This window comes from Panicum virgatum, chromosome 1N, assembly GCF_016808335.1.
Source record: "Panicum virgatum strain AP13 chromosome 1N, P.virgatum_v5, whole genome shotgun sequence".
Classification (NCBI taxonomy): domain Eukaryota; kingdom Viridiplantae; phylum Streptophyta; class Magnoliopsida; order Poales; family Poaceae; genus Panicum; species Panicum virgatum.
The window spans coordinates 45,210,705-45,233,759 of NC_053145.1; the positions used below are offsets into that span (position 1 = coordinate 45,210,705).

Below are 23,055 nucleotides of genomic sequence, written 5' to 3' on the forward strand. Positions count from 1 at the left end.
TGTGAGTTAGTATGACTGGTCTGAGACTCTTCAGGCAGTCTTGTTTACGTTGAGTTTGATAAATATGGGTTCCTGAAATCTTATATGACATGTGTAAATATGGGTACCCAAAATTTTACATGACGTGTGTCCGTGTGTGTGGCTGTGTGCGTAAGACCGTGCTTAGTTCGTGATTTTTTTTGGATTTGAGTACTGTAGCACTTTCGTTGTTATTTGGCAATTAATGTCCAATTATGAACTAATTAGACTTAAAAGAATCGTCTCATCATTTACAGTTGAACTGTGCAATTAGTTATTTTTTCAACTGTATTTAATGTTTCATGCATGTGTTTGAAGATTCGATGTGTCAGGTACTGTAGAAATTTTTTTGGAAACTAAACAGGGCCTAAGCCTCGGTATGAATCGTCTTGAGACTCCTCAGGCAGTCACGTCTACATCAAGTAGTCTTGTCTACGTTGAGTCCGATAAACGTGTGTGCCCAAAATCTTACATAATGTGTGTGCATGTGTGTGGCAGTGTGCGTAAGTCTCGATGTGTGTGCAATCAACGTGGGTGTTCAAAATCTTACATGAAAAACTAGTGGGTGTTCAAAATCTTACATGACAAGCTAGTGCTCCTGGCTACCTTCAAAAAGAAAAATATTCCTCGTGCATGATTTCTAGGTGTTATTTGGTGATATCTGCCCAAATTTGCTAATTTCTCATGTTGTAGTGTTGGAATTTTAAACAGCTATGCTAAAGAATTCGGACAATTGTTACCTGGGATATATGGTTGGTTATGTGAATGGTGACACCTCCCTCGTGTTGGTTCTTGGAAGTGCTTATAGCTTGGTGAGATGACTTTTACTTGATGTCTGGGTTATGTCTGGATACAGCATTTTTCTTGCTATTTTTTTTATCGTTACTAGTGAAGATGTATGTACCACATGTACACATTTAATTTTCCTTTCATCAAGCAGCGATGACCTCTATTTTTCCAAAAATAATACATGTCTTTATTTCCCTTCCATAAAACAATGATGTCAATTATTATTCTTTAAAAACAAATAATGACGTGAATTGTGTGTGAAAGCATGTGCAAAGGAAAGTAAAGTGTGTGCTAAAGGAAAGTAATACGTAGGTATAGAAAATTGCTGGTGTAAAAAGTATTAGCATTTTGGTAGAAACATTTTACTTCTATAAAAAATGGATCTCCACCCTCTTTTGTCAAACCTTTTAATATGACAAATGGACTCTGTGAGGGGTATGGTGGACCTAATCATGGTGAGAAAATATTTCAATTGTTTTAACTTTTATAGTATAGTATAGATTTCTATTGTAACAACGCAAACATGGTAGCAGATTGCTGCCCTAGAAGCATGTTGTGTTCTCTCTTGGATTCCTTTTCCCGGATCGTTAAAGCCTGTCTGTCTCCTGATTTATTCCCTCCGTATTATTTGAAGGTGTGTTGCAACTGTTTTCAAATTTTACTTCCATTTAATTTATTTGTTACATTTCGTGACCAAGTTAATAAAAAGAACCGATAAATATATCATTTGTGGATATATATTAAACTTTGTCAAAGTTAGAGAATTTCGACTTAAGGAATTAACGACCAAGGGCTCATTTCTCCACGAAATAATCCGACTCGGCCATGTTCATTTTCGTTAATAAGGTACTCAGCCATATTTGTCTTTGTTAAAAAGTTATGCATCTAGATTTGCTAAAAACAACCTACAATTTGGAACAGAGAGAGTACAAAAGTAGTATCAGACAGATAAGATACTATACATCTCAGGCACTCCGTGGAGCTTCTTTTTTTATTTTTTTAGAATAAGAAAAATCCCAGCCTAAACATTCACAAACGGACATTCTGAAGTTCCAGCCATTCTTGGCAAAAAGCTCTAGCGTTGCTCCTTCCATTATGCAGCAGTTTTTCACTATAAGATTCTTCTCTTCCTCTTTTGGATAACTGTGACCATTTCCTTGCCCACAAAGTCCCTTTGAAGATTACTTGCAAATAGGAGTTAGGAAATGTTTGACAGAAAATTGTATCGTTTCGGCACAAACAAACGGCCCAACAAAAAGCTACCATCCCAACTAGCACCTGTTTTCTTAGCTTAACAGAAAAACTTTTGATCTAAGAGCTCAGCATATCTGCCACATTAGAAGGAGCTTGTAGCCCAAAGACCAGCCATACTGAACGCCACACAAATTTTGCTACATGACACCCAAAAAAGTGATGTTGTATAGTCTCTTTACAAGTCTTTACAAGTACAGAAGCAACAACTACTATCTCCACGCCACTTTCTCTTAAGGGAAATTTGTCTACATGACACTCTCAAAACGTGATTTTGTGCGCTGCACACTCCACTCTCTGAATTAGTCTGCAGCACACTTTGAATTTGTATTTTTGTGCGCTGCACATTGCCGCCCTTAAACAATTCTTTTTCAATCTATGAGGTGAGAGAAGGCCGAGTAAAAGGACCAAAATACCCCCAGAGCCTTATCTCCTCACTCTATCCATCCCCCCGCCCCCCGCGCCCGTGAGGGAGCGCATCCGGCCCCCCGGCCGCCTCACGACGGCGGCGCCCTGCGGTGAGCGCGTCCGCCCCCCTACCCCGGACCCGCGATGGCGGCGCCCCGCCGCGAGCTCATCTGCGCCGGGGCGCACACTGGGGCGGCGGCGGAATGGTGCGGTCGCAGGCCAGATGCGCACGAGGGGCGGCAGACCCATGCTGGGGGGCAGCGGGCGTGCATTGGGGGGGCCTTGTAATATAGCTAGGGGCATTTTGGTCCTTTTACTCGGCCTTCTCTCACCTCCTAGACTGAAAAAGAATTGTTTAAGGGGGGCAATGTGCAGCGCACAAAAAACAAACATTCAAGATGTGCTGCAGACTAATTCAGAGAGTGGAGTGTGCAGCGTACAAAATCACGTTTTGAGAGTGTCCTGTAGACAAATTTCCCTTCTCTTAATTATCCTTTGTGAGAATTACCCCTTTCTTTAAGTATCATTAAAAAATCTTAATTTTTAGAATTCTTATCTTCCACAAAACGCCATTATCAGGTACTTTACATGCCCGCATTAAATCTATGTACATTTACTTAATTGTAAACATATGGTTTTTACCCAAGTTCCATTCAGAACCAAATTAACATTCAGAACCAAGGCGACCAAGTCAGTCCACATTCTAGCCTTCTCATCCACAAGTGCTCTTTTGTAAGAAATGTTTAATGGTTGGGAACTCAGCACATTTGCCACAGGCTGGTTTTTCTGCCCCACAATCCTATACAATATAGGAAACTGATTCATCAGACGTTCCCTTCCCACCCACCAGTCCTCCCAAAATCTTACCTGTTTGCCATTTTGTACCACAAATTTTTCCGTAGTGAAGAAGTAGTCTTTCACTTCCATTAAACCTGACCAGAAATGGGAGTCTCCTGGTTGCTTAACTACTTGTAAGAAGTTTTTTTTCCAAATATTTCCTCTTAAACTTCTACTGCCATACACCATCCTCGTCAATGAGTTTGAGCAACTATTTACTTAAGAGACAAACATTCTGTACATCTAAGTCTATGATTCCTAGTCCTCCAACACATTTTGGAGAGCACAAAATATTCCATCTTACCGGCCTATACTTTTTTATGTCCGTCATTCTGCCAAAAAAAAAACCTGGATCTATAATAGTCCAGTTTCTTAAGAACTCCTTTAGGAATTTTGAAGAAAGAAAGCATGAGCATTGGCAAACTGGTCAGGATCGAATTTAATAAAACTAGCCTTCCTCCTATTGAAAGTAACTTTCTTTTCCAGCTGCTCAGTTTCTTTTGGAACCTTGTCTCCAGCTGCCCCCAATCCTTCTTAGCAATTTTTTATTGGCTCATTGGTATGCCCAAGTATTTGAATGCAAAAGATCCCACACAACAAAAAAAGTTGAATATAACTTTACACCCTATTACCAGCTTTACCCAAGCAATAAAGCTCACTTTTATGATAATTTGTTTTAAGACCAAAGATTTTCTCGAGAACATAAAGCACTAGCTTTAAGTTCTTAGCCTATGTCAAGTCATCTTCTAATAAGAGCATTGTGTCATCTGCATATTGCAGCACTGACAACCCCTCCTATATCAACTGTGGTACTACTCCTCTTATATGCTCACTCCCTCTGGCCCTTGACACCAAAACTGCTAACATGTTAGCTACCACATTGAAAAAGCACTGGGGATATAGGGTCTCCCTGCCTAAGGCCTTTCTTGGTTTGCAATAAATCACCTGAGTCATCATTCACTTTTGTCCTACACTACCTACACTCACAATGCTTTCAATCCAACTACACCAAAGAGGTGAGAAGCCCTTCATTCTTAAGGTTTGTTGCAAGAAGTCGCAATTAACTTTGTCATACACCTTCTCAAAATCTAATTTTAGGACCACCTCATTTTGTTTTCTTTTTCTCCTGATCTCATGTAATGTAGTATAACCACCCCTTCCAAAAAAAATTATGATTACAATGGAAGACAAATATATGAACATTTGAGAATAACAAATGGAATTCATTGTTGATATGTAAAGCTTAATCAATGAGGTGAAGGTAAGTGGTGAAGAAACCAACTGAGATGACTAGTACGAGGGACTAAGCAAGCTTTGTGAAGCGACGACTTACCATGGGCAAATTGCTAGGGTGAAGTGGTTAGTATCTGTGGGATGTTCAAAGTACCATATCTAAATCTTGTTGGGAGAAGCAATGCAATGCATCAAATACTTTTTTTGGAAGTGACTTAAGGTTCCAAGGACAAATTTGCAAATGTGATTGGAATCCTAAGTCACTAAAAGTATGGATTTGCTCAAAAGAAGAAGATGCAATGTTGAGGTCCCAAGGTTGACATAGTCAAAGTATGGCAAAGCTGAAGTGTTTCAGAGCTCAAGTGGTTGAATGAAGATTTACATTTAATCTTGAGTTTAGGTACGCCGTACTATCAAGAGGGATGCAACGTTGGTTGTTTTACAATGGTCAAAAGTGCTCAGAGTCATAGGTCACCTAAGTGAGGATCCTTGAGAGAAAACCCTATGAACTAACTTTGAGCTACCTTGTTGACCAAGTCTTGACTTGGTGGAACAAGTGAAGCTCTCTAACTCGGGTCTGGGGTTCTCCTGGCCCTGACCAATCTGATCGGTTTGAGGGACCAGTCTGACCGGTCCAGGGTGTTACATTAGGTTTCTATCCTTAACTGGTCTGACCAATCCCAGGGCTAATGGCTAGTTTTGGCCAAGATCGGTCTGATCATTTTGCACTGACAGTTCAAATGGCTAGTTTCTTTGTGTGGGGTATTTATACCCCTCAGCCCTATCTTTCATGGGTTGTGGTTCCCTAGGTTTTTGTTGAGCTTCCTAAAGCTTTTCTTTGACCAGCAAGCTCTCCACAACACTCTTTGTGAGTTATGCTAACTAGATTGCATTCCTTTAGTTGGGTTGAGAGATTGAGCATGTGTTAGCATTGTGAGAGCTCAGATTTGTGCTGCAGAGGGAAATTTTAGCTTGAGCACTCTTGGTTACGTCAAGGCAACTCATGAAGCATATGTAACTCTTGGAGGTTTGTCTCCTAGACAGCTAAGAGTTGCCAGCTAGATCCTAACAGTGTGGTGAGCAGTGGTAAGTTTGTGCAGGCATGATCTTGCCCCCTTGGTGGAAAGGATCAAGATAGTGGAAATGATGCAAGGTTGGAAGAGACCTAGCTCAATGGATCGAGTTGAAAGAGACTCATGCCCAACGAGTTCCTCAATGGAGATGTATGATTCACGGCGGTGAATTTTAATTTCGGGAACAAATTCTTGTGTCTCCTTTGTGGTTTGCCTCAGTACTTGTTGCTCTAGCTTTATTTTGTCTTCCGCTTCGATTTACTTTGGTGTGTTGTTTCTGTGTGTGCAGGGAATTGAAATATACTTGATATCACCTGCAGAAGCACTACACCAAGTTATTTTTGTGCTAGAGCTCGAGGAGGGGAATACTCTAATAGTTGGGCAGGTTCTGCAGGAGACCGGCCTGACCAGTGGGTAAGTTTATTTAACGCATAAGTGTTAGAACGTTTTGACCGGTCAGTGTGGTGACAAGCCTATTTGAGTTTTGTAAATTGCAGAACTTGTAGAAACACCTATTCGCCCTCCCCCTCTAGACGACATCTGAGATCCTTTCAGTAGGGAGTTAGCCTAAGTGAATTTTCTACCATACATCTCCAATTCTCTAAGATTCACGCCATCAATAATGACATTAAATAAGAAAGGCCACCTATCATCATGCTTGAATGCGCTAGCACGCGTGAACGATCGTCAAAACAATCATCAACATTGGCAAGATCCTGTGCCGACCGGTCAGACTGGTGGGGCGAACCAGTCAGACCGATTATGCAGAACCTTGTGCCGAACCTACCACCTCGAGATCGGGAGGGACCCGTCGGAGCTTAAGGAATTAGGGTTGCTCTGAGATCGGTCAGGCTACTCAGAACACCTTCAAACACCGTTGAGACGCAGGAAGAACAATAATTAGGATTTGGAAAAGGGCTAGGGTTTGAGAGAAATAGAAGTAATGTAAATTGTATTGATTCGATTGGGAATTTTCTCAATCGGCCTTAGCCTTCATGTATAACGAACCAAAATCAGAATGAGGAAGAACAAGAACATTCTTTCATTCCATGACAAAACAAAATGCTAGTTGCCTTGTAACACATACAACTTCCGCGTTTGTCCCATCGACGAAGGCCAATGAGATTACTATACGCGTTTTCCTAGGAGCAACATGATACTTGATTTTTTGTTGGTTGTAGTCTTCTCTTATATTTTGCCTGGCTCTATTATTTGGTTTGTAAAAGGGAGTAGTGAAAAAATGAGAGTAAAGAAAATGGAAGCAGCCTATATATAGGCCGGGGAAGACGTACCCCTTCAAAGTCAGTTTACATGAGGATTGTAAAAAGAAAACAAATCCTACTCGGATTACAACTGGGAAGACCGATCTGATCGGTCGGCCCGACCGGTCGACCGCTGACTATGCCAATTTTGGTTGTCAATAGAAATCTCCCCCAACTAGTAGGGGAAGATTTTCCTTACTACAAGCCCGGACTAATTTAGTCAGTAACTTATCTTTAAAGGCTGGTTGTGCTACCCCATACATATCTACCGGGACCCAATGGAAGTTGTCACTTTTGTTCCTTAAGCTGAACTTGATAAAAAAATACCCATTGTTGATGCTCCTTAGCGCCCCTGATTTGTATACCGCAAGCGCACGGTTCGTGTAGCTTTTCCCTTAGAGCATTCCCCCAAGGTTTATCAATCTACGGAACCAAAAATACAAGAAACAAGCTACTAGCATAGAGATTCCTTTGTGTTGAGATGGTGAAAACGAATCTAATCTACTAAAAATGACAAACACCGAAGGTAGCAAGAGAAAGTTAGAGATAACCAATCTAGATCACCTAGATCATGCATATGTTGTAGTTCCATTTAGATGTAGTGAAGTAAGATAGATGTGAATCTCAATGAAAAGCATCTTTAAACTCAAAATCTCCAATCTGATCCCTCGATACCCCACCTACTTAGTGGCAACAGCCTGTCACGACGCCACCCCTTTCGACAAAAGTACCCTGAAGCAAGTCGAACCCCCTTTGGTAGTTCCGCCATGAACCTCTAGCCACCATGACTACAAAATCATGCTAAGCGATCTATCTCGATAATAGATCTAGGATGAAGCAAACCCAAAGAAAAGAACGAAATCGAAAGAGAGAACATGGTCGCTAAACATTCGGAATCACAAATAACTTCACCATGAATGATTGTACATCACAAGATCACAACCGGGGCCCTACCTTGATCTTGATGATCCTAGCTCCAGAACTCCGACATGGTCTTCCTTGCAAGGTTCCCACGTCGGCTAGGGAAGCCCCTAGACAACTAGCACGACCCTCGGCTCTCCGAGAGGTGTCCCTCTATCTTCTCTGCTCCTTGGCGTCGTCTCCCGAATTGTTCTCTGCGTGAACCTTGGGGAGGGGTCTTTAAATAGTCTCAGGGAACCCTAGGTCAAAGGGGAGACCGAACTGACCTAAAAAAGGGCAGGGTCGGCCGGCCCAATGGGCCTAGGCTGGCCGGCCTGGCTCATTCCTTTGCCGTCTCGTGTCCTTCTTTCTCCCCAAGTCTCATGGAATCTTCTAGAGTTTATGCCTTTCACGATTGCACCCCATTAGACGTCGTTATCTTCGAGATTTCTTCGAGGAAAAGGATAGGATGGAAAATCCTTTCTAAAATATCTCTTTGCTTTGCTTAGCCCCGAAGTATCTTGATCTTATCTTGTGGGCTTTGTCCTTTGAGCTTCATTGGAGGGTGGATGTGCATGAACGGTCCTCTAATCATCATGGCCTTCGATCCTTTGTTCGGGCTTTGGCCTTTGTCTTTCTTCGTGTCATCACGTGATCATGGGCCTCGTCATTTCATGCTCCAAAATTGGTCAAAAACCTGAAAAAATGAAGTACCTCCAAAATATATGTGCAAACGCGAAAACGACCAATAATTGGGCCGATGTTAGGATGGTTAGTGATTTTGATATTAAATTCATGCCATTATCAAAGTTAAACAGGGGATAAAATGGATACTTAAGGAGCGCCAACACCCATGAACTGTGCTTCCTACTTCTAATTCATCCAAGTTAACTCCTAAAAGAATCCCTCCTGACCTTCCATGAAGTTCAGTCCCAAATGAAATTCCTTCCTCCACACAGGCCATGAAGCTCTGCTTGAGTGAAATCCTTCTCTCTTTTTTTTTGTGTCTAAAAGAAAAATAAAGTCTAGCATATGCTCTTTAGAAGTATCAATCAAGAATCTTGTTTTAAACGAGTCTCTAAGATCTCTGATATTCCAAAAAGCTCCCTTCATTTTTCCACATTAAAATATTTCTAAAAGAGGTTAACTCTGCAAGTTGTACTCTAGCTTATTTTGATGAAGTTGGAAAACCTTAACTATCTTCCATATCTACCGAAGCAGGCCGAAGTAGCATGAAATTTGCAATATGTATGGATGTACCCCTACCCTTTTCTTATGGATTTGAACAGCTTATATAAGCATAAGTATTGATCGATGTACGAACTTAAGACCTAGAGCACTGATGTACAAAAGTAGTTATATAATTTGATTGAATATACATTGTTATTTAAATGTTGGATCTGAATGGGTTAACTGAGAACCCCATTTTAAAAATTTAGCATGAAAATGGTATACTTTTTTTGGTGGGAAGGATATTACAAGGGCGGGTCAGTAGTAGTGGGTTTCACTAATATTTAATTACCTGTAAAATAGGTTTTTACACGCCCCTAAAAACCATTTTCGTAGTAGTGGGTTTCAGTAATAATTAATTATATATTCTGGTTGCATAGCTTTCTTTTGATAATTATTCATTTAAAGATCGCCCTACCTCAACATGCACTGAGGTACACTAAAAGGAATTGGTGCTAACAATCTACAAGGGGGAGAAAATGAATTAGTCAATTTAGAATCTTGACCTATGGTCTTCATCTAAATTGCAAAAGATATAAACTAAATAATGCAATCCAGATGTGTAACTAGGGTTTGTCTAGTAATATAACCCCACCCAAACAAGAGTTTTGCAATCTAGAGTCAATCCTAGCAAGATACTACAGTACGTAAGTAAAGACACACAAGTTGCAAGCACTACAACACATATGAGCTTCTATGACGTTCTATTTATGTCACTGAAAGTGATATTTTCGTTATGTTTTATAATCTGTGACACTTGCATGACGAAAATCGGTTCGTCACCTATACCATGTAATAAAAGGTATTCTGCAACGAAAATATTTTTTTAGGGGAAACATAAAGGAGTGGGTCAGAGGAATGCAAACTTAGCACATCGATTTTATACCTTGGTATCGGTGGGCTAAAGGCACCCTTAGTCCACGTTGGAGCTCCACCCAGGATATACACCCAGACACCTAGTCTTTTCTGATCAAGGGCTTGGACTCGCCAAGTAGATGAGGACCTTGCCATGAAGGCAATGCTCACTACTGCTTGCACTGGTCATCTTCACGTGTCTTTCACAGTGGAGCTTCCCACGAAGGAGGGGTTTGTCCTCTGACACGGTTATCGTCGCCGCTCCACACCAAGAATTTGATAGGATTGTAAGTCGTTTTGACTTTTATAGATACGTAGCATTTGTTGTGGACCTACATATACTATATCTAGATACACAGAAAAGGCTATGCATTTACAAAAGCTAAAACAAACTATAATTTAAAAAGGGGAAGTAAGTTTGTAGATTGTGAAGCATTTATTAATCACATTTCTTGATCTAATATGACCACTATTTTTTCACGTTTCTCCTGTTATTGGCAAGGCAAAAAAATTACTCCACACGACCACACCTAGGACTCGAACCTATAACTAGATACACAGAAAAGACTATGTATTTACAAAAGCTAAAACAAACTATAACTTAAAAGGGGGAAGTAAGTTTGTAGATTGTGAAGCATTTATTAATCACATTTCTTGATCTCAGATGACCACTATTTTTTTTATGTTTCTTCAGTTATTGGCAAGGCAAAAAATTTACTCCCCACCTAGAACTCAAATCCAAAATCTCTTGCCTCGCGCATAGCTTCTTCACCATCCTACTTACATAGTACTGCTGACTTTGAATTGGATGTATTTCTTTTAAATTAACCAGTGAAGGACACTTTAGCCCCGATTGTAGCCACCAATCAGGACTAAAAGGTTATTCAGTCTCGATCATTGTTACCATCTGGAACTAAATGTTCAGAACTTTTAGTCTAGTTGGAGCCACTAGCTGGGACTATAGCTCCCCATCATCCTCTAGTCGTTGAATCCGGAACTAAAGCCTTGGTTAGTCCCAGACCCAGCAGTGACTAATATCAAAGATCAAAACCATTTATATAATAGTGGTGATTTGTAGATCGGTAGTGGCCCCAGAGGTTTGTTTTTGCGGATCAGCTGGAATCCGTCATGGCATTACCCACAGGCCACAGTACCAGGTGTGCAATGATGGAGGGGGCCGGTCGTCGGTGGCTGGTGGTTGATCGTTGGGAAGAAGGCAAAATGGTTGGAGGCCCCAATTCATGGATGGTACGAGCGAGAGATGGAGACAAACAGCTAGTGAGAAACGAACAGTTGAAAGAGAAGAGGTTGAAATTAAAGCATAACTGTGGTGGGACGAAAGAGTAAGGGTGTGGTCCGATTAACATCTGCTACGTCAATGGAAGAAAGCAAAAAATTCTTGCACATGATGTTTGGTAACTCCCTTTACATTTCACGAAATATTCGAAAGTTTTTATTTAAAACTGGTAACTCTTGGTGAGATCGGTAAAACTGCAGACTTTTCCAATTAAAGTCATTATTAAGAATATAAGATGCCCAGGTCAAATATAATGAAAAAAATATAATTGTTTCTACAATAATTATAGGTAAGATTTAGCAAGGAGAAGCATCACCCAAGATAACGGGTTTGAGTCAGTAAGAACCTCACGCACGTGTATGTTACACTAAACATACATGAAGTGTAACTAGCTAGCTAGGAGTGCTTTCTCCGACTATGTAATTTTTGGACGTTCAGATACCGATTATTGGATAATTTGGCTTCTCACTATAATCGGCCTTATTTCTGACGCAGATTCAAAAGGAGCGTCGTCCCTTTGGGCGGTCCAAAAGGTCACATGCTTCTAAAAAAGAGTAGGGTTACTATAGCATCCGATCCGCTCCTGAAAAATATATTCTTAGCACCACCCCTAGAAATGACCTCCATTTTCAGGGGTGCGTGACGGTATCACACGCCACTCGAAAATGGTGGCCATCCACCCCTAAAAATATATTTTTAGAAGCAGATGATGGCATGATCCGCTTCTAAAAATAATTTTTAGAGACAGGTGATGGCATGACACACCCCAACAAATGGTCTCACGCAAATAATTTCAAAAAAATTCATATTATCTCAGATGAATTCAAAATTTATATCAAAATTGTAGATGTTAACAAGATAAATTTTTTTAGTTGATAACTTTTAATTTAAGGTTATTTAATAGTCCCAAAAATTATTATAAGTTGACTAATTTTAAAATCTAGAAGTTTTGATTTTTCAAACAACATCAGATGTACAATAGCTCATTATCATAGTTGTGGTGGTAAGACATGAAATTTTATAGTTTGCACGTTATTCATTTAAGACCATCTAGAATCACAAGATCATTTAATTGTTGTGCCCTATACATGGCTACGATTATGTAGGATCTTATACAAATCAATCATACTTTGAGGTTTCCACTATCTTAATATTTATATACACTAAAATATACTTAGCACATTTTATCTAATCAGTAGTTCACAATAACCATGGCATAAAAGTTTCACTTTTTTATTTATTCTATATTTAAATATTTAAATAAATTTTTCTAATCAAATAGAATAATATTTTTAAAGGTGGGTGGGGCCTCATCGGTCACTTGTAATGGATTTCAAAGGGTGGGCATACGAATCAATTCCAGAGTAAATATAAAAGAATGGCATACCATACTTTATAGAGTCACAAGTGACTTTACAATGTGGTGGAGAGAAAAGTACGTACAAGGCTTGAGGTAAGTGGTTCGAACCTCGGTTGATGTAATTGTGCTATTATATCAACAAAATATTATTCTTGTGGTGGTGGCTGGCTAGGATATTTATTTTCCTCACAAAAAGGCTAGGATATTTATTTCTTTTTCTAGTTTGATGTTTTCATTTTTTTATTTTCTAGAAATTGATAGCCGTCATTGGCCTCTAGAAATACGTTTCGAGGGTGAGTGACGGTGTGATCTGCCCCTAAAAATTGATTTACAGAGGTAGGCACATTAACCACTCCTGGTCTCCCGCAAACAACTACTCGCTCCTTCCACATTTGTAGGGCGGATGAGCTCCTACACCAGAGACCAAGGCAGAAGCTGGGTCATGAGCTTAGCATTTACTCCCGTCCTATGCGGCTATGCCACGGTGCACGAGATTTGCATGAAGGCATGCAGCGCCCCTTGAATCTCATCTCTATTGGGCATGCAAGGTCCTCCGCTTAATTATGTGGGTTACTGAGGAGAGGGGCTGCTGGGTGACCGAGTCTGTTCCGAGGCTGCACCTTTTACATGTAGAAAAGCTGATTTTGCTCATCCGCACATGAGGGAGTATTTGTAGCTGCAAGAGGGTAACGTACTAGCCCCTACAAATAGTGTTTTACACGCCCTAAAACTCGTTTTTGTAGTAGATGTAAAATGATTGTGGGCTTTTGTTGTAGCACCGTAACATATTGTGGTAAGGGTGTTAAACTGTCTGCGTTGTTATTTTTGAAGAATGAATAAAAAGTGAACTCGACAATTGTTTTCCTGGCCTATAGACCATGTTGAGAAAACGTTGATACTGAAAAACATGGCAAGTATTTTGTGGACAAACATGCGAACATGTGCACAGCTAGTTCAACTTTTATATGCAGTTTTAGTTTTCTTGAAAGTAGAGCTGATTATTGCTTATTTTAATTATGAATTTTAATATGTTTCCTGGTGACAGGGAAAAGGGACCGACACGACAAAGTTCATCAGCCATGCATGGTACCGATTACCGAATCCTGAAATCACGAGGTGTGTATTGCGCAAATAGTATAATATACCGCATGCATATCGTCTCACACTAAACTTTGGTTTGCTTTTGTTAACAAATTATTAAAGTAGCAGCACATGAAAATAGGGAAGGCGTCTAATAAAAAACACGGAAAAGCCACAGCACTTGGCGCGAGGCTTTGCTGCCAGTCACAAGTCACAACGTAGGCACTGAGTATATAAGTAGGGGGGTGCCATTATTGCTCAGTAGCTCAGCACTCGCCGTTGCCAACAATAGTCAAGAAGTTCATCACATCCTTCTCATTTGCCTCTCATTAACATCGTAGGAATCTGGTCAGCAATTAGTTGCATTGCAATGTTGGGACAAGAACACTGACCTCCCATTGTCCTACTCCTCATCCTCATGGTCTCCGTTAGCGGTGAGCTGCTGCCAGTCCATATCCATTAATTTCTTGATGTTTCCTTGCGCGAACTAATGATCTTTTTGCATGTTAATAAATTGATCATCAGGTGTTTACTCGAGAACATTGACCATTGCGAACCATTGCGGGAACACCGTGTGGCCAGGGATCCTGTCCAGCTCGGGCTCGCCGCCGCTAGAAACCACCGGCTTCGCCCTCGAGCCGGGCCAGTCCCGGTCGCTGCCGGCGCCGCACGGATGGTCGGGACGCCTCTGGGGCCGCACGCACTGCGCGGTCGACTCGGCCAGCAAGTTCGCCTGCGCCACCGGCAACTGCGGCTCCGGGCGGCTGGACTGCGCCGGCCACCCTGGCGGAGTTCACGTTCGACGGCCACGGCGGCATGGACTTCTACGACGTGAGCCTCGTGGACGGGTACAACCTGCCGATGCTCGTGGTGCCGCACCACGCTCACGGCGGCGCGGCCGCGGGGGCAAACTGCGCGCCGACGGGGTGCGTGATGGACCTGAACGCCGCGTGCCCCGCCGAGCTGCGGGTGGGATCCGACGACGGCGGCCGCGCCGTGGCGTGCAGGAGCGCGTGCGAGGCGTTCGGATCGGCGGAGCACTGCTGCCATGGGGAGCACGGGAACCCCAACACGTGCTGGCCGACGGCGTACTCGCAGGTCTTCAAGAAGTCGTGCCCGCGGGCCTACAGCTACGCGTACGACGACGCCACCTCCACCTTCACTTGCGGCGGCGGCGGTGTATCGTACTCCATCACCTTCTGCCCAAGCACAACCAGGTTAGCTATTCTAATTTTCAAATAAATGTGTGTGTGTGTGTGGTTTTTTTTTTTGCGATAGTGTGTGTGTGTGTGTCGTTGATCGTTCCATTTTGTGCTTTCATTCAACTGTATATATGCAGCGTGGAATCAGTGGGAACAGATGCGGCGTCTGTCGGCGGCGGACGAGTATGGTCGTCGTCGTGGCGAGTGGTGCCGACGCTTGGATACAGCGGCCTTGTTCTCCACGGTGTCGCGGTAGTGGCGCTTGCGCGTGTCTTTTGAGGTTTGGCAACTATCAACGGGTGATCAACAATCAAAAGCATGCACACGGGAAAAATAATAAGGGCAGGAAAATATATACAAGCTATATATGTTGCAAATAGAATGATGATGTTTGGATGAAATTTGTTATGATCTTTTACGCTTTATTGTGGCTGGATGCGAAGTTTCAGAGATGTGTCTCTTTTCAAATTCAGAACAATTGCAAAACCTGAACCAATTAATTGGAATGGTGTGCATTCGTGCGAATGTTATCATCTGCACTTTATTCAGTAGTTTCGCATGTGGTTGTTTTCCCCCTTACCCAATGTTGGCAGCCAAAATTGGCAAATATCGAGGCTGACCGGTCTGACTGGTTGGGCCGACCGGTTAGACCGGTCTGAGCCTGTACAGTCCGAGTCGAGTTAGATCTGTACTTTGGAGTCTGTTTGTAACTCGATTTGGAAGGAGTTCGTCCTCCTCGGCCTATAAATATAAAGATCACGGCCGATTGAGGTCCTTCTACCCAATCGAATCAATCAATCTACTTTTTTTCCTATTTTCCTCAAATCCTAACTTTTCCAACCTCGTGCTATTATTTGCTCGTCTCTATGGCGTTCAAAGGCGTCTTGGGTGGCCTGCCGACTCCAAGACAACCCTAGATCTTCAAGCTCCGACGGAGTCCCTCCCGAGCTTGAAGTTTTAGATTTCGCGGTGCTCTCTGCGTCCAACCGGTCTGACCGATCGCCGGCGGCCATCGCTGGTGTTGCGATCCGCGCGTTCTAGCGCTTGTGTGTTGACCAAACTCGTGTCAACATACTTTTTGGCGACTCCGCTGGGGACAGATCTGCATCCATCGGTTACAATGGCTGGTGAAAAGGCTAACCCCTCCAAGGTAGATTCCATCCGTTGATGTCAAGTATGATGACATACCTGAGGAGTCCTGCAAGCAATTCGAGGCTCAGCTCAAGAAAGAGCAGGAGGAGGCCACGAAGAGATTGCTTGCATGTTATGGGAAGACTCGGCAAGGCGTCATAGAGAAGGAGAAGTTCGTCATGCCTACATTCATGCCGCCGCCACCGCCGAACCCATCTACTACAGCTACAGCTACTGCACCATCTACTTCCACTACAAGCGATGTAAGTTTTTCATTCGAATCTATTAAGCAGTTTGCAGAAGCCTTTTTGGGTAGATTTGAACAATCGCAGAAGCTTACACAAGATCTGCTCATTGATTTGAATCTGCAAAATAGGGGTAAAAGAGTTGCTAATGATTATTCTAATCAAACCCCTAATGCTAGTCTTTTGGCTGCGCCAACAGAGAATTATCAGTATGGTATGCCGCCGAATTACTTCGTAGGGCAAACACCACCACCAGGCACAGTTCGGCCCTCTATGGCCGAACCGGTCAGATTGGTCCAGCCGACCGGTCAGACCGGTGCCTCGGTAGTTGGACAGGTCCAACCGGTCACTCAGACCCGTGCCATGGTGCCCGGTTCGCGTCATAGCCACAACTTGCGCCTCTTCCAACTTCGGCTGCCTCTGGCCAAGAAGATAAATTGGCGAATTTTGTGTCGCTGTATACTACAAAGTCATACGGTGAACCCCTGTTTCCTCCACCGATGCCCAAAGATGTTTGGGATCATTGGCGCAAGTCAAAACCTCAATATGCTACACAAATGATGTCCACTACGGATCCTATGACGCATCGTTTAGGCCAAATATCTACGGGTAACTACGAGGCCAATCTTGCTAGGATGAGAGAAGATCTGGCTAGCATGTTTAAGTCTAAACTCGGTTTGGACATGGGTAGGAGTCGAATGTTGATGCTTTCGATTTGATTCCTTACCCTGCTGGTTGGCGTGTTCCCGATTTTACCAAATTTAGCGGTGATGATAATCGATCTACTTAGGAGCATATCAGTCAATATATCGCTCAACTTGAGGAAGCTGGTTCTACTAAAACTTTGCGCGTTTGTTTATTCTCTTTATCTTTAACTGGGATGGCTTTTTCTTAGTTTTCATCGTTAGCCCCGAACTCGATTCGTTCTTGGGATGAGTTAGAGCAAAAGTTTCATGATCATTTTTATAGTGGGGATAATGAAACTAAACTGACAGACTTGACATCGGTTAAGAAGGGTAGAGATGAATCTATCCATGAGTACTTTAAAAGATTTAAAGATATTAAAAACCGATGTTACAATTCGACTCTTTCTGAAAAAGATTTGGCCGATTTAGCTCTTGCAGGTTTATGTTCTAGCTATAGAGAGAAACTTGATGGTTCAGATCACTATTTTTTAAATCAGCTTCAGGTAAGAGCTTTAGGCCAAGAGGCGAAATTCAAAAAAGAAAAGGATATCTACAAGTTCCATCGTTCAAACACGCATTTGTTGAATATGATTCCGATTCATCGAACGATGAGAATAAAGAGGTATATGCCACTGAGTTTGTTTGGCCGGCCTCGGCCAAACCATGTTCTTGCGCGTCTCTTAAGCCGACTCAAAGGAATCGGCAAGAAGAGTTGAAATTTACTTTTGACGTGTCCAAGTGTGATCACATTTTTGATGAATTGTTAAGACTTGGGCATTCAAAGATTACTCATGTTATACCGCCGCTTGAGGAGCTAAAGTGGCGCGTTTATTGCAAATTTCATAATTCTTCATCTCATGCAACTAACGACTGTAATATGTTTTGTCGACAGGTACAATCGGCCATAAATGAAGGATGATTGACCTTTCCGGAGATGAAAATAGATAAAGCTCTGTTCCCTGTGCATACCATTGATCTCAACAACACCAAGGTACTCATTCAGCTGGATCAACCCGAAGGGGCGAAGGGCAAGAACGTGATCATTGGTGATGAAAGACTGTTGACCGTTGATAACAAGATTCTGGCCAGGGAGGTTGTTCGGGAGAAATCTCCTGATGGGAAGAAGAACCTGAGAATAATACTTAAGCCTCGTGTGCCCAGGGGGCAAGGAGGTTCTTCCTCAGAAGATTGGTCTGCTGATCAGTCGAGACCGTTCAGACCGGTCCTGGTGGCCGGTCAGACCACCCTGGCAGTCAGCCCCGGACATTTAAGCCTAAACGTCCGGAAGTGGGTACATGGAAGACAAACTTGCCAAAGGTGCAGGGTAAGCTTGTAAATCAGAAGCCCACCTTTGGTCAGTTGCTGAACAAGTACTCAAAGGTCATTCAAAACGATCGGTAGCTAAAAAAGAGACCTAGGTCACCTCCGCGACAAGGCGCACCTTCATCTCCTAGGAAAGAATCAAGCAAGCGCAGGGGTGATGTGGTTACTTTGTTCCCTCAACAGCATATGCAGCTGATGTACGCTACCATGCCATGGGCTCCGCCAGCATCGGATTCTCAGTTTCCTGCATGGGAGCATGAGGGATTTTGGATGCAATGCTACCCGATGCCGTATCCGCCACACTTCCAGGGAGAGGGAAACTCCAGAGGACCTGTATTTGATAGGTTGCAACAGCCGATTCATGGCCGATTGGGACAACACCAATCTGGTCAGGGGCAAAACTCCGAACCGCTCAGACCAGTCTACTACGACTGGTCAAACTGGTCTCAGCAGAGACCGGCACAAGTTCGTCCTCAGTGCCAAGAATATATTGCGTCAAGGAGAAGAAGGGCGAACCTGAGCCAATGCAAATGGATTCTGGGAAGGCTCCAGTTGCTGATGTTGTGCAAGTTGAGGATGGCAAAGGCAGAATCCAAGATGTACAAAAGGGACCGATGATCGTTGAGAAATCGGTCGATGCCTTTCAGAAACTTGTGTTGGCCAATGATCATGAGGCCAGCAGTAGCAACTCCAAGGACCAAGACAAGGAAAAGTATTTTCAGCCTAGGTGGTGCCCACTGGGGTTGAGACATACTCAGAAGAGGAGGTTGCAGCATCTTCACCATCAAGAACAGAAGGAAAAGGAGGCGGAGAAGTTGAGGGATGAGCACTTCGAAAAGTACAGACCAAGGATCCCTCAAGGCAAAGTGTGGCAGGTCAAAGCAGCTGACCAGTCAGCAGGACCTGTCGGACCGCTCCAGCCGATCGGTCTGATTAGTGTCCCGAACCAGTCTGACCGCTCAGAGCGACCGGTCAGACCGGTCGAACCTTAGCTTGAGCAGAAATCCGAAGAAAGTGCTTCCACTTTGGCCCCTAGCACAACAGAGGTTCCAGTGGCTCCTTCAACAACAGAAGACGAGGAGTTGGTGGATTATGAAGCGTCTCCTGAGGATACTAACATGGAGATTAATGTTGTGACATTCTCCGATGATTATTTGGTGATTTCGGAGGAAGAGACCGCTCATCTGGATTTTAGGCCACGTGAAGCTATGTTTCAGAAGCCCAAAGATTTAGATAATCATTAGAAGGCTCTCTACATGAGGGGGCACATCAACGGTAAGCCGGTTTCTCGTATGCTCGTGGATAGCTGGGCAATTGTGAATTTGATGCCCTATTCACTTTACAAGAAGCTCGGAGGGACGGATGAAGAGTTGATCAAAACCAACATAACGGTCAGCGGCGTTGGAGGAGGTGATCCCATTGGTGCCAAGGGAGTTGCTTCAATGGAGTTGACCATTGGGAGCAAGACGATCCCAACAGCGTTCTTCGTCTCTGAGGTTTAAGGTAACTTTAGCCTTATACTTGGACGTGATTGGATTCATGCCAATCAATGTGTGCCATCTTCCTTGCATCAGTTTCTTATTTAGTGGATCGGCAATGAAATTGAGGTGGTGCATGGTGATGCCTCTTCTTTCATTGCAACCGTCGATTCCGAGTTCGTTGGTGCACATGACAACATCAAGTGCTTATCGGGCCTGGACTTGACCGATTACGACTTGATCAGTTGCACCAAGAAGAGTTTTGTATCTGCTGTCCTAAAGCCTATGGAGAATCAGCTATATTTACTTCTATGATGCATCAAGGTGGCAACACAGAGCCGACCGATCAGACCGCTGGCTCTTACCGGTCAGACCAGCCGACCGGTCAGACCGGTGCACCAGACCGGTCAGACCGGTCCAACACAGAGTGGTTGCAGCAGCACATTGGGCACTATCGGGCGAGGACGAACGATATGTGCGAGGCCATTGAAGACTTCGGTGATTTTGATAAATTAGACCAAGATTTTACGTCGGTTGATCCATTAGAAAAAGTAGACATTGGAGATGGATCTATTCCTAGGACGACTTTTGTAAATGCAAACTTATGGGATGATTGTAAAGCCGATTTAATGAAGTTATTGAAAGAATATGTTGATTGCTTCGCATGGGAATACTCTGAGATGCCTGGTTTGAGTCGTGATTTGGTTGAGCATTGGCTGCCAATCAAAGCCGGTTTTAGACCTTACAAACAACCTGCTAGGCATTTTAATCTTGTTATGTACGACCGAATAAAAGAAGAAATTAATCGTTTGCTGAATGCTGGATTTATTCGGTCTTGTCGTTATGTGGAGTGGATCTCTAATATTGTGCCCGTTGAAAAGAAAGATTCGGGCAAGATTAGAGTTTGTATTGATTTCAGAGATCTTAATAAAGTTACTCCTAAAGATGAATATTCTATGCCTATAGCCGATATGTTGATCAATGAGGCTTCTGGACATCGTGTTATCAGTTTTCTTGATGGTAATGTGGGTTAAAATCAAATATTTATGGCCAAAGAGGATACGTCTAAAACGGCCATTAGATGTCCTGGTTTTGTTGGTTTGTTTGAGTGGGTTGTCATGACTTTGGTTTGAAAAATGGTGGTGCTACTTATCATAGCTTGATCTTCCATGATTTACTTGTTATTATATTGGAAGTTTATATTGATAATATTGTGAATAAATCAGCCGGCTTGAGTCACCATTTGACTGATTTGAGACTTGCTCTTGAGAAGATGCGTCGTATGGATTGAAGATGAACCCGCTTAAATATGCTTTTGGTGTATCGGCTGGAAAGTTCTTGGACTTCATTATTCATGAGAAAGGCATAGAGATTGATCCAAAGAGAATTGAAGCCATGAAGAAACTGGAGGCTCCTGCTTGCAAGAAAGAGTTGCAAAAGTTTCTGGGCAAAGTGAAATTTTTTAGAAGATTTATATTTAATTTGTCCGAAAAAATAGATGTGTTTACTCCTATTCTTCAGTTGAAAGATGAAACTAACTTTACTTGGGGGCAGAATAGCAAGAAGCTTTTGAGAAGATCAAGAAATATTTATCTTCACCACTGGTTCTCAAGGCGTCTAAGAGAGGTATTCCTTTTAGACTTTTATGTGGCTGCGGAAGATAAAGTTGTTGGTGCTGTTTTGACTCAAAAGACCGAAGAAAAGGAGTATATTATTACATATGTGGGCTGACGGCTTATTGATGCGGAAACAAGGTATACATTTATTGAGAAATTTTGCTTATCATTATATTATGCTTGTACCAAGTTGAGTCATTATCTTTTATCTAGTGCTTGCATAGTTACTTGTCAAGCCGATGTTAGTAAGCATATGCTACAAAATCCGATTTTGAGTGGTAGAATCGGAAAGCGGGATTATGCACTTTTTGAATATGATTTAGCATATGAGTCTTTGAGAGTTGTTAGAGGCCAATTATAGCAGATTTCATTGTTGAACATCGGATTAATCATGAGCATGATTTGAAAGTTATGTTACTTGCACATCATGGAAGTTGTTCTTTGATGGATCAGCTTGTGATGATGGTCAAGGAATTGGTGTCGTTCTTATTTCTCTGACTGGTACTATTTTTGAGTTCTCAAGCAGATTGGAAGAAGAACGCACGAATAATCAAGTTGAATATGAAGCACTTCTATTTGGCTTAGAATTCTTGGAATCAATGGGTGTTAAACATGTGGAAGCTTATGGAGATTCACTTCTGGTGGTGCAGCAAGTATATAAGGTATGCCGATGCTATAATGGATCTTTGAATATATATCTTGATAGATGCCTTGATATTATCTCTTGCTTTGATGAATTTGTGATTTGACATATTCCAAGAGAAGATAATAAAAAGACACATGTTCTGGCTCAGCAAGCATCTGGCTACAATGTTACTAAAAAATATTTTAACATGAGAAAGCCGATGCGAGTAACAACCGAGTTACTGGTTCTGGACGAACCGGTCAGACCGGATGCTCCGATCGGTCTGACCGCCCAGACCGGTCAGACTGCTGAGGACAGCGAGTCGGCCATTGCATCCAATTCCAAAGGGAAGGCCGAGGTTGCTGATTGGAGGGTGCCTATTTTGAAGTATTTAAATGATCCTGGTCATGGTGCAGAGAGAAATATTCGGCGTTTGGCCTTAAATATAATTTGATCGACGATGAGCTTTATCGTCGGACTGCCGATGATGTACTTCTCAAATGTTTGGATTCCGATCTGGCCCGTGTTACTATGGGAGAAGTTCATGAAGGCATCTGTATTGCACATCAATCAGCTCCTAAAATGAAGTGGCTGCTTAGGAGAGCCGGTTTTTATTGGCCAACTATGATGGCGGATTGTTTCAGATATTATAAGGGGTGTGAAGAATGTCAGCGGTTCGGTGATATTCAGTTGGTGCGTGCTGTGTTATTACATCCTATCATTAAGTCATGGACGTTCAGAGGTTGGGGGTTGGATTTCATTGGTCAGATTAATCTCCCTTCTAAAAAAGGACATCGCTTCATGTTGGTTGCTACGGATTACTTTACTAAGTGGAGCTGTTATCGCCAAAAATTAACAGGGTTAATTAATGGGCCGCGAGCAAGTTGGGCTTAAAGCAGGAACTAAAGAAGGCTTGTGAATTGGCTTTTGCCATGTATCTTTAGATTTAGTTAAGTTTGGGTTAGGGAAAGAGTCCGATTTGGACGCGTTAGTTTAGATTGTTTTCCAAGTCTCCGGACTATAAATATGTACCCTGTGATATCTCGGCGCACCGCCACCCCTAATCCTAGGGTTTCATCCAAGTAAGCGCCATGCTGCCCTGATCACTTCTTGTGATCAGGGCAGCATTGTTCTTACTTTTACCTTGGTATTACTC

General features: G+C 42.6%; 1 pseudogene; it reads left to right on the forward strand.

Annotated features, from left to right (window-relative positions):
• Positions 1-2,610: 2,610 nt before the first annotated feature.
• Positions 2,611-15,281, forward strand: LOC120653573 (annotated as a pseudogene).
• The last annotated feature ends 7,774 nt before the right edge of the window (positions 15,282-23,055 follow it).